At 42.1% G+C, this 10,918-nt stretch overlaps 1 long non-coding RNA gene across 1 annotated transcript; it reads right to left on the bottom strand.

Annotated features, from left to right (window-relative positions):
* Nucleotides 1-1,025: 1,025 nt before the first annotated feature.
* On the bottom strand, nt 1,026-10,918 carry LOC138915436 (uncharacterized). Its single transcript, XR_011421370.1, has 2 exons — nt 9,297-10,918; nt 1,026-1,527 (listed from the first exon to the last, which is right to left on the bottom strand). It is a non-coding gene; the product is annotated as an uncharacterized lncRNA (long non-coding RNA).

Raw genomic sequence — 10,918 nt, 5'->3', positions numbered from 1 at the left:
CTTGCAACTGCTAAAGTTTATTGAGCAATTCTACTGTTCTAGGCATTGTTCTGATTGTTCGCATCTAAACCATTTTATCTTCTCAAAAATTCCAGATGGTAGGTGCTATTGTAAGCACTATTTTACAGTTGAGAAAATTAAGGTTTACAGAGTTAAATAGCTTGCCCGGGGTCATACTGTTAATGAATGGCGGTGTCAGGATTTGAATTCAGGTAGGCTGGCTTCAGAGTCTGTGCTTTGACACACTGCTGAAGAAGGTCCCAAGTTCAAGGCTAAATAGAAGGAGTAGGGAGAGGTCGTCTGCAAGAAGAGAGATGAGAAGGTTAAAAACCAGGAAAAACAGTTCAGGAAGCAAAAAATGAGGTGAGTTAGAGCACATAGTTTAGGATTCAGTTGTGAATGATGCAAAACATTAAATGAAGGCCTTCTTTTATTTGAGGCCAAGTGTATGGTATATTGGGGGAGGCTGTCCTAATGGCTTAAGTTGTTATCTAAAGCTAGATGGTCTCTGCCCTCATACAACTTATGATCTAGCTGAGAAGGTAAAGATTGTATATGGAAAATATCAGTAAATTATATAAGAAAGTGGATGCCCAAGGGCAACTGAATGGGCTCTGTAGATTATATAGAGATTTTATGAGAGGGCTTTTTCTCTGTTGTCATCATTCTGGGTTTTACACAGATTGGATTCACAGGCAAAAACTGGGCATTGTCTTCCCTGGAGTCAGAAGTTCTAAGAGCCAGGGGATGTCTTTCCCTGGAGTCTATGGAATGATCTTTCTGAGCAGCACATTGAGAAGGCAGGAACAGACAGCTCTGGCTCCCCTGGCTGAAGCACGTCCAATGGTGCTGCATCGTGGAAGCCTTCTCAGCCTGTTTGCAGTGTTACCCGAGCCTGGTTGTTGAATGCCGTTCATGTGCACCTTGTGTGAGAAGGCTTGTTTCCTTTACTGTATTTGGCTAAGACAGCAGTACTGTGGGTGGCTTCAGTATTAAGTTTGGAACAGAGGAAGTATTGCAACACATGCCAAGAATTGAATTTTATTTTTAAAAGCTGCTTTTTACAGAATTGAATATCTGTGACCCTCTCTGGTTACAGCAGACCCACACATGGAAATTGGTGTGGAGTGGGTGACTTGGGCATCCTTTAGTGATAGGTATGTATTCTTTATAGGACTGTTCTCAAGTGGTACCACTTCCTTTTGGGAGCCCTTACAAGTCCAACTTTTCCTTGTGGTTCTTCTCCCTGTCCTTGTTTCTACCACTATGTTTTAGCATCATGATAAGCTTTGTGACTGAGATTGCTTAGCTTTATTAAAAAGATGTATTTTGTTATTTCATACTCAAGTGTCCCGTTCCTCTATGAGACCATCAGGATGGAACAGTTCAAGCATGAATCTTGGAGATGGGCTTGATGGAGCAAACTGAGACCACCAACAGCTTGCCCCGTGGCCTCAGGAAACGTATTCGCTATCCTCTGCTTCAGGTGGTCCTTGATAATCAAAGATAAGAGCATCCTTGGAAGATCTGGTGAGAGAAATGATGCAGCATATAAAACACTGGATGTCTTCATGAAAGGAGGCCTAGAAGCATCAATGGCACCATTACCCTCCCATCTCACAGATCCCCAGTCTTCACTCTTTAATTCTCAGTTGCAATAATGCCCTGATCTTTTAGGCGATGAGTGCACCAGTGACTTAGAGGTCAATGGGTGGGAAGTCCAGATCTTGGGAATGTAAAGGCACAGCTGACCTACTTAGTGTGACAGGAAAAGGCATATCTGTTTCTTCAACTGTAGCCTGGGGATCCTGATCTAGCTCTGTGAAGGTTATAGGAGGATCAGTGTGCTGGGGTTGGTGCGGCATTATGGAAGTGTGACTTAGTGTTTTGCTTTGGTGGTCTACCTTCCCCTTCCTCAGCTCTGGCTCCCGGAACTGGAAGCATCTCTCTCCAACAAGACTGTGGACTGCCATGCTGCCTGCTTAGAAGGACTTCAGAAGCATTACAGAGCAGTGTCTTTGCCAGACACCTGCCAGGGCAAGCTTTGCTCAGGATTGCTATCCAGTTGGCTGTATCCCACTCTGAAATGTGCTTTTAGTTAAGTGATTGATGTATTTGATTTTTGACTTTGCTTATCATTGGGTATTAACTCAATGTTCAGTTTGTCAGCTGTTAGTCAATGCTCTGGAGACAGAATTGACATGGATTTGGAGGGAGGTCCTCACAGTAAAGACTGCATCCCAATGCTTTAAACATTGGTTTTAGATGTCTATCCTTACCCAAGTACTTGAAATGGCGAGGGATGTGAGGTGGAAGGAAAGGCACCTCTTCTTCTTCCCCTGAAGGCTTAAAGCTTTCAAAACTTTCAAGTGATTTCAAGAATACTTTAAATTGATATAAAAAAATCTGCAAAAAAATACAGCCTCAGAGAGCAATGTACTCGAAGTCCAAAAATCATACTTATCAACTGAAGGCAAAAGGATATGTATAACTTTGATTATTGTTTATGTATGTATTTATTTATTGATATCCACCCTCCAGCAAGGAAAACATGAGGAGAAAGTGAGGTGAATATATGAAGAGCCTAGAATTCACTGAAGGAAAAATTCTGTTCTCTTTTCCAAAGACTGGATACACAGAGGACATTCTGTGTGAGAGGTGGGGCACACACACCAAGAGTCAAGATCAAGAAGATTGGACCAAAGATGTGGTAGAAAACCTGAAACTGTAGTGCATAAGTGCTACAGATCAAAATAGGGTAGCTGGTCTCAGGATCATATAGCTTCAGAGATATTCTGGCCTCTAGGAGAAGCTCATAGCTCCTCTACTACTCCCTACCCCAAATTTGACCCTGAAAGAAAACTGTTGATAAAGGATTAAGGTCAAGGCCATTTATTGTGCCACAATGCCAGAAGCTGGAACATCTTTTCCATCAAAAGGTCTCATGTAGCAGGAGTTTCCCTGGAGTCTTCTGGCATCTCTTGGAATTTTCTTTCCTCTCTTCCTTCCTCAAGATAGATGAAGAAAGAAGGCCTGAAGCCGCACCTGTTTGGCAATTGCCCTGCTCTAAGAAAGCCCTGGAGTTGACCACTAGGCCAGCTAACAAGGGCAAATGCTAGCTATCTGGCATATCTTGACCTTGATGTGATTTTCCGTGGACTGACTTTACCTCTTCATAGCTGTGGGTCCAGGGGGAGAAGAAGAGAGGACTGCTTAGGGCTGCCTTAAGCCTTCACAGCGCTCCACATTGTCCAGTTTCATTCATTGGGAACTGGAGATGGAGACATGTTGGAGCTAAATGCTCATGAAATAAAACGTGTGTGTTTTCCTGTTCTTCTCTACATATCTTTTCTTGGGTTCCTTGAGGAGTGAGTTTGTAGGAGGGCAGGATTCAAGGATTTGAGATTCTGTATCTTGGCCAAATGTAATTTTCTCCATGTCTTCCTGTCTTATCATGATTTATGGCCCACAGAAGCTGAAGAGGCAGGACAAGGAGTCTGGACACAGGGCCAGGATGCCAGTAACTAGGAGAACCATAGAGATTAAGAAAAATTGTTCATTCATTCTCAATCATTCGAAAAAGGTATATGTTGGCGCTGTATAAAATGGAGTTGTAAGTTTACCTAAGATGAGATTCCTTTTGTCAAAGAGCTCACTATATAGCAGGGCAAATGGATTTACCAATGAATAATTGTTATCAGTGGGAGGAGTGCTGTATTGAAGAGAAGTGTTAGTAGCAAGTTGCAGCGATTAGGCAGAACTCCAAACTCTTTCTCCTTCCTAAAACCCCACCCTCAAACTCCTCTTCTTCATGTGTTTCCCTCTTTATATCTTTGTAGTTTTTATTTTTAATATTTGTAAATATATAACACATTGCAATGGACATAGAGATTCTGCTGCTCAAAGCTTTTCTGCCTTGAAAAGCCAATGTGGGGGTGGTGGACTGAGAAGACCAATCTCTTCCTGGGCTCCATTTTCCTTTGGTCTCTCTTTTTTTTTTTTCCTTCAGAGGCACTGGTAAGACACACAGCCAAGTGGTGGGTGTGGGCCCAAGAGGAAAAGAGAAAAGGACACAACAATGGTCTTTAATGCCAACAAACGGCACATTCTCGATGTATCACGTGGTCTAGCCCACCTCACCAAGAGCAAGAGCAAGTACTGGCATCTGGGACCCAAGCCTCCAGCAGTACTAACAGTGCCTTTTCCTGGCCCCGTCCCTTGTGAACATCAAGGAGAATGGCTGTGACAGGAGAGGGGTGGGTGTTTCTCCATTAGTGACTCCAGCTCTCTAATGGAGCGGAGGTGACTAGAGGTAAGCCAGGGATGAGAGTTCCTGTGAGGTGTAGTGTGTGGAAAAGAATGGGTTTCTTTTCCTTTCCCCTCCAGAAAAGAAGTTGCCTGGTGTTTGGCATTTATGTCTTAAAAAAAAAAATTATGCTTGGGAAGTTGGGAGGATAATGACTAAAGACTGTGCAAAGATCACTAGAATCCCTTTATCCCTGCAGGTAAAAAAATGCAGGGTTTGGAGGCAGCCTAATGGTGCAGTGGTTAAGTTCACACACTCTGCTTTGGCAGCCTGGGGTTCGCAGGTTCAGATCCTGGGTGCAGAGCTATACACCACTCATCAACCCTTGCTCAGGCAGCATCCCACATGCAAAAAGAGAAGAAGATTGGCATGGATGTTAGCTCAGGGACAATCTTCCTCAAGCAACAAGAATCTTCCTCATCAAAAAAAAAGAAAAAAAAAAACAAGGCTCAATTTATAGGCATAAAGTTTCAATTAAGCAAGATGAATAAGCTCTAGATATCTGCAGTACAACATTGTACCGATAGTCAACAGTAATGTTTGTACACTTACAATTTTAAGTGGGTAGATTGCATGCTAAGTGTTCTTACCACGATAAAATAAAATTAAAAATAAATAAATACATAAAGACAAAGAGGAAAAAAAAAAGGAAATGCAAGGTCCAGAGGTGAGTCAGCAATGCCTTCTTGGTATAGAGGCAGCGTGTCCTGGGTGAAAGCAACTTTAGCAGTAGAGAACTGTTTGAATCCTAATTCTACCACTTATTGGCTGGAACAACTTGGGCAAGTGACTTAACTTCTCTAAGTCTCAGTTTCTCATCTGTTAGACAGAGTTATTTCTTTTCTAACAGAGCTATTACATGGACAAAGTGATATGCTATATATCTATACATATATAGCCCTTGTCACAGTTCCTGGCACTTAGAAAGATCTGAATAAATGATGCTTTTGCATTGTGGTTGAAGAATAGTCTTCTTGGGAATAGTAGGACATCAGCCAGTCTTCTGAAACTCTTAGCGTAGGTCAGAGGCAGGCTCTCTTCCTCTTGATGGTTCAGAACAGTGGATATTGGACTGGAAAAACAGAGTTCACTTCACATGCTTGCTTGGTGCTATTCTCAAGCCACTATTTTGGTTATTTAAAGCTGTATAACAGACTACTCCAAAATAGTGGCTTAAATGACATTTACTTATTTATTCATTATTCTGCAGTTTGACAGGACTTATCAGGATCAGCTCATCTCTGCTCCATGTAGCATTGGCTGGCATGTCTCATCTGGAGAGGATTTTCTTCTGAGATGGTTCACTCAGCCAAGATGGCTGGAGAGTTTATGCTAGCTATTGGTGGAGAGTTCAGCTGGGACTCTGAGGGAGGGCCTCAATCCTCCTCCACATGGTTAATTTGGGCTTCTCACAGCATAGTGGCTGTGTTTTGAGAAGGTATGTCCCAAAAACAAGCTTTCCAAGAGGACAAGCCTCTCTTTACATCACATTTGCCAATGTCTCATCGGCCAAAGCCAGTCCCACGGCCAGGCTCCGATCAATGGGGCTTGGGGAGAATACGGCATGACAAAAGTTGTGGATGCTGGCATGCATGGTTCATTAGTGGCCACCAAAGTGAGGTTCACTAAAAAACTGAGAAGTAAGAATTTACAACCCAAATCCTGTGAGTTCAGAGCAGATTCTCTATGCACCAGCTTCTGTTCTTCATTGTAATAGATTCTTATGAATTATTCTTTGAATCAATGCACAGATGATCTTCAAATAGCCCTGGAAGGTGCCAAACAGACTTTGCTAATATGCTGCTTCCCTCACGCTCCATTTTCCAAAATATAAACATTTTAGATTAATGTGCAAGGAGTCCAGGGCTGGGTGGATCAATGATTCAGGTCTATATATGCAATTTTCTTGAGCCTGAGGTCAACCATCTAAAAATGTCCTCAGATCGGCTCACCTGCCCCTGTTCCTCCTGCATGAGTGAATTTTTTTAAAAAATTTTATTGACAAGGAATCAATTTTCTGAAACCAGCAGCAGAACCATTGTATTTTACTGATAGGTACATATTAGTTGAACAAATGAATAAAAGGCTTTATTTGCATGAGGAAAAAAAAAATCCCTTTAGTGATTGAAACAACTTGCTCTTTTATAGCTTGTAATATTAATTAGCCTCTCCCTTTCTCTCTCTTTTTAAAAAGAGCAGGTTTTAATTGTTGTCTTTTCCTTATCCCTTGTTTTATGTCTGCAGTTTCCAAATTGATACAGGGCCTGCTAGTAAGATCTTAAAAATAGGCTTGCATTACTTTTCAGAAAGACAATTTTCAATTAATTATAAATGATTTCATTTCAAAACTCAGAAGCCTACTGTGAATCCCGAACCTAATACTTATCTTCTCTAATTGCATGAAGGGGTATGCAGAAATAAATTTGGTTGAATATGTAGTTGGCATGCTTGTATTAAGGTTACTGTTTTAGCCTATTTAGGCTTCCCAGGGAATGTACCAAAGTCTCCACGCCCAGCAACAGCTTTTGGATTCTTTGGCATCAAATGATTTAGGGGTAGAACTGTGCAGATGACAAGTGGGGCACCCACAGGCAGACTGAAGGAAGGGAAGGATGGAGTAACTCTCCCTTGGGGTCCTCTCCAGATGTCTTTGTGTAGATCAAGTTGTTCCTGCAAATGTTCTGTGTTGGTAATTTCCACTAGAGCCAGAGGCATGAAAACAGCCACAACATTCCCACACAATCAACATTTTGTTGTTTTCTCCTTTTCCCCCTTCTTCCTCCAGCTGAACCTTCTTCTTTGCCTCAGACCTGCCTCAACACATATTACCCCATGGAATGAATGGGATTACTGATTAAGCCCCTAAGAAGTGCCTTGGGACTGGGCAAGGCTATGTATGTGCAGTATCTCCCAACACTAAGAAGTAGATGTCATTCTTGCTCTTTTACAAATGTGGAAATCAAGATGTAGAAAGGTTACGTGATTTGTCTAAAGTCAAACAACTTGATCTTAATCCTGAGCTTAATTCTAAAGTCCACTTTTTCAATCATTAATTTATTGCCTTTCATGGAAGTAAGAAGAACATTACTGGGATACATGAGGCTAATTTCCCGGTGCTAGGTAACCTCTCTAGGGAAAGACAGGCTTTGGAGGCAGTAAAGCAGGGTCTTGAGAACATGTTTTGGAAGCAGCAGTTGCCGCATCTGTCTTTGGCTGTCTGTGTGACCTTGGGTAATTTATTTTGTTTCTCTAAGCTTCAGTTTTCTCATGTATAAAATGAGAATAATAATACCAGCCTCAACGAGGTGCACAGTATAATGGTTAAGATTGTGACCTATTTGGCAATAAAAAGAAATAAAGTGCTAATACACGTTACAACATGAGTGAACCTTAAAAACACGATACTAAGTGAAAGAAGCCAGTCATAAAAGACCATATTTGATCCCATATAGATTAAGTGTCCAGAAGAGGCAAATCGATAGAGACAGAAAGTAGATTGGTGGTTGCCTAGAGCTGAAGGGAATGAGGGTTGGGAGATGACGGCTAAAGCATACGGGGTTTCTTTTCGGGGTGATTAAAATGTTCTAAAATTGATTGTGGTGATGGTTGCACAACTCTACAAGTATACTAAAAACCATCGAATTGTACACTTCAAATGGGCAAATTGTATGGTATATGAATTATATCCCAATAAAGCTGTTGTAAAAAAAGTATGGCCTGGGAGACAGAACCCTTGTCTAGGTTCACGTCAGACTTCTCCCAGTCAATACTCTTGTGATGGTGACCCCATTCAATAACTGTAGGCCTTGACTTCCTTGTTAGTAAGACTGGGATCATAGTAATTACTCCATGGCGTTGTTGAGAGGACTTAATGCATTAAAGTACATAAAGAGTGTGGAATAGTGCCTGGCACCCGTAAGCTCTTAATAGATGTCATTACTCCTGTTATCATTGTCTTATTCTATCTTGTAATTTACTTTTTACTGAGGTATAATTGACATACAACATTATATTGTCTTGTTCTTACTATCGTTCTTGAATGAGTACAGCATCTGACCTATGAGAAATGCTTAATAAATGGCACCTACTGACAATAGAAACTGGGGTTGTTAGGACTTCACTATTTATGGGAATTATTTGAGTTATTCGATAGTGCTTTTGATAAGTCAGGCTTAATGGACCTAAAGAGCATACTGCTCATCCTGCCTGAGAGGCCTTGAGCTTTGGGTTCTAGTCCTTCTCTCTGGGCTCCATGCCCTCAATCATTCGCCAGTATTTTGCTGTCATCATCAGGAAAGTCCCAGTGGTGATCTCCTGCTCTCACCCGTGGGGGCTTTGTGCAGGGTGGGACTTCCCACTCCCAGGCTGGGCAGGAGGGTGCTCTCGCTGCTCATGAAGCTCTCTCAGGAAAGAGATGCTGCAACCTGCCTCCCACCATCTCAGTATTTGAATTCCTCATTGCTGACTTGCACACACTTGCAATCTGTTCCTTTCTCTGGCTTGACTTCAGGAAAACTTTAAGCCAACATTTTGCCGAAGAATGATAATCGACTCAGTTCAGGCTACGATAGCGCTTATCCGTCTGTTTCCTTCAGATGAACTGTGCTCTGTTTTATTCTTAAACGGCTAGCATTGTTTCTCAAATCCTATCAGGAGCAGACGGTGATAGAAACCTTAACTTAATGAAAACATAAACAAACTTAGGAATCTCAACTATATAATACTTGGAAGTCAAAATGATGTAAGTGGGGCTGTTTTTAAATTCCCAACATGAAGTTTGTCCAAACCTACATAGACCAAAGATAGTTTAAAGAGGATGGAAAAAGGTGAGGATTAGATTAACGAATCCAGTTTTTCTACTGTGCTCATGCAACTTTTGGGAGACTTGAATATCAAAGCCAAGAGAGGAAATGCATGTCCTCAGCTACTTGAGAGCAGAAAGATGGAGAACCACTGGAAACGTATATCATTGGCAATGCTGATCACTTACCCCGTTATTTGCCAGGGAGAGAAGTTGAGTGCTGCACACAGGATTGACACAGCTGGGCCTTTACTGGACTGCATCTTTTATTTTTTTTAAAGGGGCGAGTCCGTGTGAAAGGCTCCGTTCCTCACATGGCAGCTCTGAATCATCTCTGGAGCCAGATCCATCAGGGAACGCCAAGAGCCTGATACAGGCTGATGTATTGCCTTGGCCAAGAAATCTGGGAAAGCAGCATTGTGATAAAGTTGCTTCTTATTTGACTGCCTTTCTTTTAAAATAGAAACTTCTGTTACTCACAGGAAGGTGCCAGAGGCTGTTTGCATCTCCTTGTTCTGTGCAAAAGTGCTGGATTTTTAAGCAGCCTATTTTTATCATCCTTTTCCACCATTACCAGGACTTCAGATTGTTGGTTTGAGGACATTGGAGTAACGTCCTCTGACTATGAACTTTTGCAGTGGGCTGGGAGACTGAGGGCAAAGGGATGAACCATGTGGTTTGCTTGGCTTCTATCCTATTTGGACACTGGAGGAGAAAGTCACATTTACAGTGAAAATTAGAGTAGCTGAAGGTACAGCAACTGCTGGAACCAGATTACTCCCTGAAAATGCCTCTATTTCAGACACTTGTACTGAGTTCTTACTAAGGGCCAGGTACTGTGCTTGGGACTTGGGAAACTAAAAATAATCAGACATGGTCTCTGAGTTCCAATGAGGATCAAGTGAGGAGGCTGTAAAGGAGAGAGTCTTGTAACCAATAATGGCAGTGAAAGTATTATAGTTCTTACGCTAGCATTATGTAAAGGTTATGGTTTGGCTGCTAAGGAAAGGATGCTCACTTCTTCCTAGGGGTTGTCAGGAAGTCTGTATATTGAAAGTGACACTTCAGAGCTTTAAAGAGGGATAGATGTTTACCAGTGGATAGGCATGGAGGACATTTTGCTCCACTGATTCATCCCAATAAGACATCAGGGAATATTTGTAATGCAGCAAGGATTCTCCACAATAAACAACAGCAAGGATAGTGGTTGACATATTGGATCCCTGACATATTGGATAGAAATTGAAGAGAGACACTAGGGTTTGTACATGGCAACAAGATAGGACCATGGCACTACTGACATTTTGGACTAGATCATTTCTTTATGGAGGAGCTGTCCTGTGCATTGTAGGATGTTTAGCAGTAACACTGGCTTCTACACACTATATACCAGTAGTACCCCACCTCTACCAGTTTTGAGAATCCAAAATGTCTCCAGACATTGCCAAATGTCCCCAAGGGGAAAAATCACCCTCAATTGAGAAGCACCAAGCTAGAATGACAAGTGGAACGATTCTGGAGCTGAAGAATGGTAAGGGTGGTTATCAGAACTTTAAACTATCAGACTCTTGAGCCAGCCCTGATGGCTCCATGGTTAAAGATCAGCACCCTCACCACTTCGGCAGCCTGGTTTCATTTGCTGGGCACAGAACAACACCACCCATCTGTCAGTTGCCGTGCTATGCCAGTGTCTCACTTAGAAGAACTAAAAGGACTTACAACTAGGAAATACAACCATGCACTGGGGCTTTGGGGGGAGGGGGGGGAAGAGGAAGATTGGCAGCAGATGTTAGCTCATAGTGAATCTTTCC

Source organism: Equus caballus, chromosome 9 (genome assembly GCF_041296265.1).
Source record: "Equus caballus isolate H_3958 breed thoroughbred chromosome 9, TB-T2T, whole genome shotgun sequence".
In the NCBI taxonomy this organism is placed as follows: domain Eukaryota; kingdom Metazoa; phylum Chordata; class Mammalia; order Perissodactyla; family Equidae; genus Equus; species Equus caballus.
Note: the sequence above shows the minus strand (reverse complement) of the source record. Positions and strands in the feature narration are given on the sequence as shown.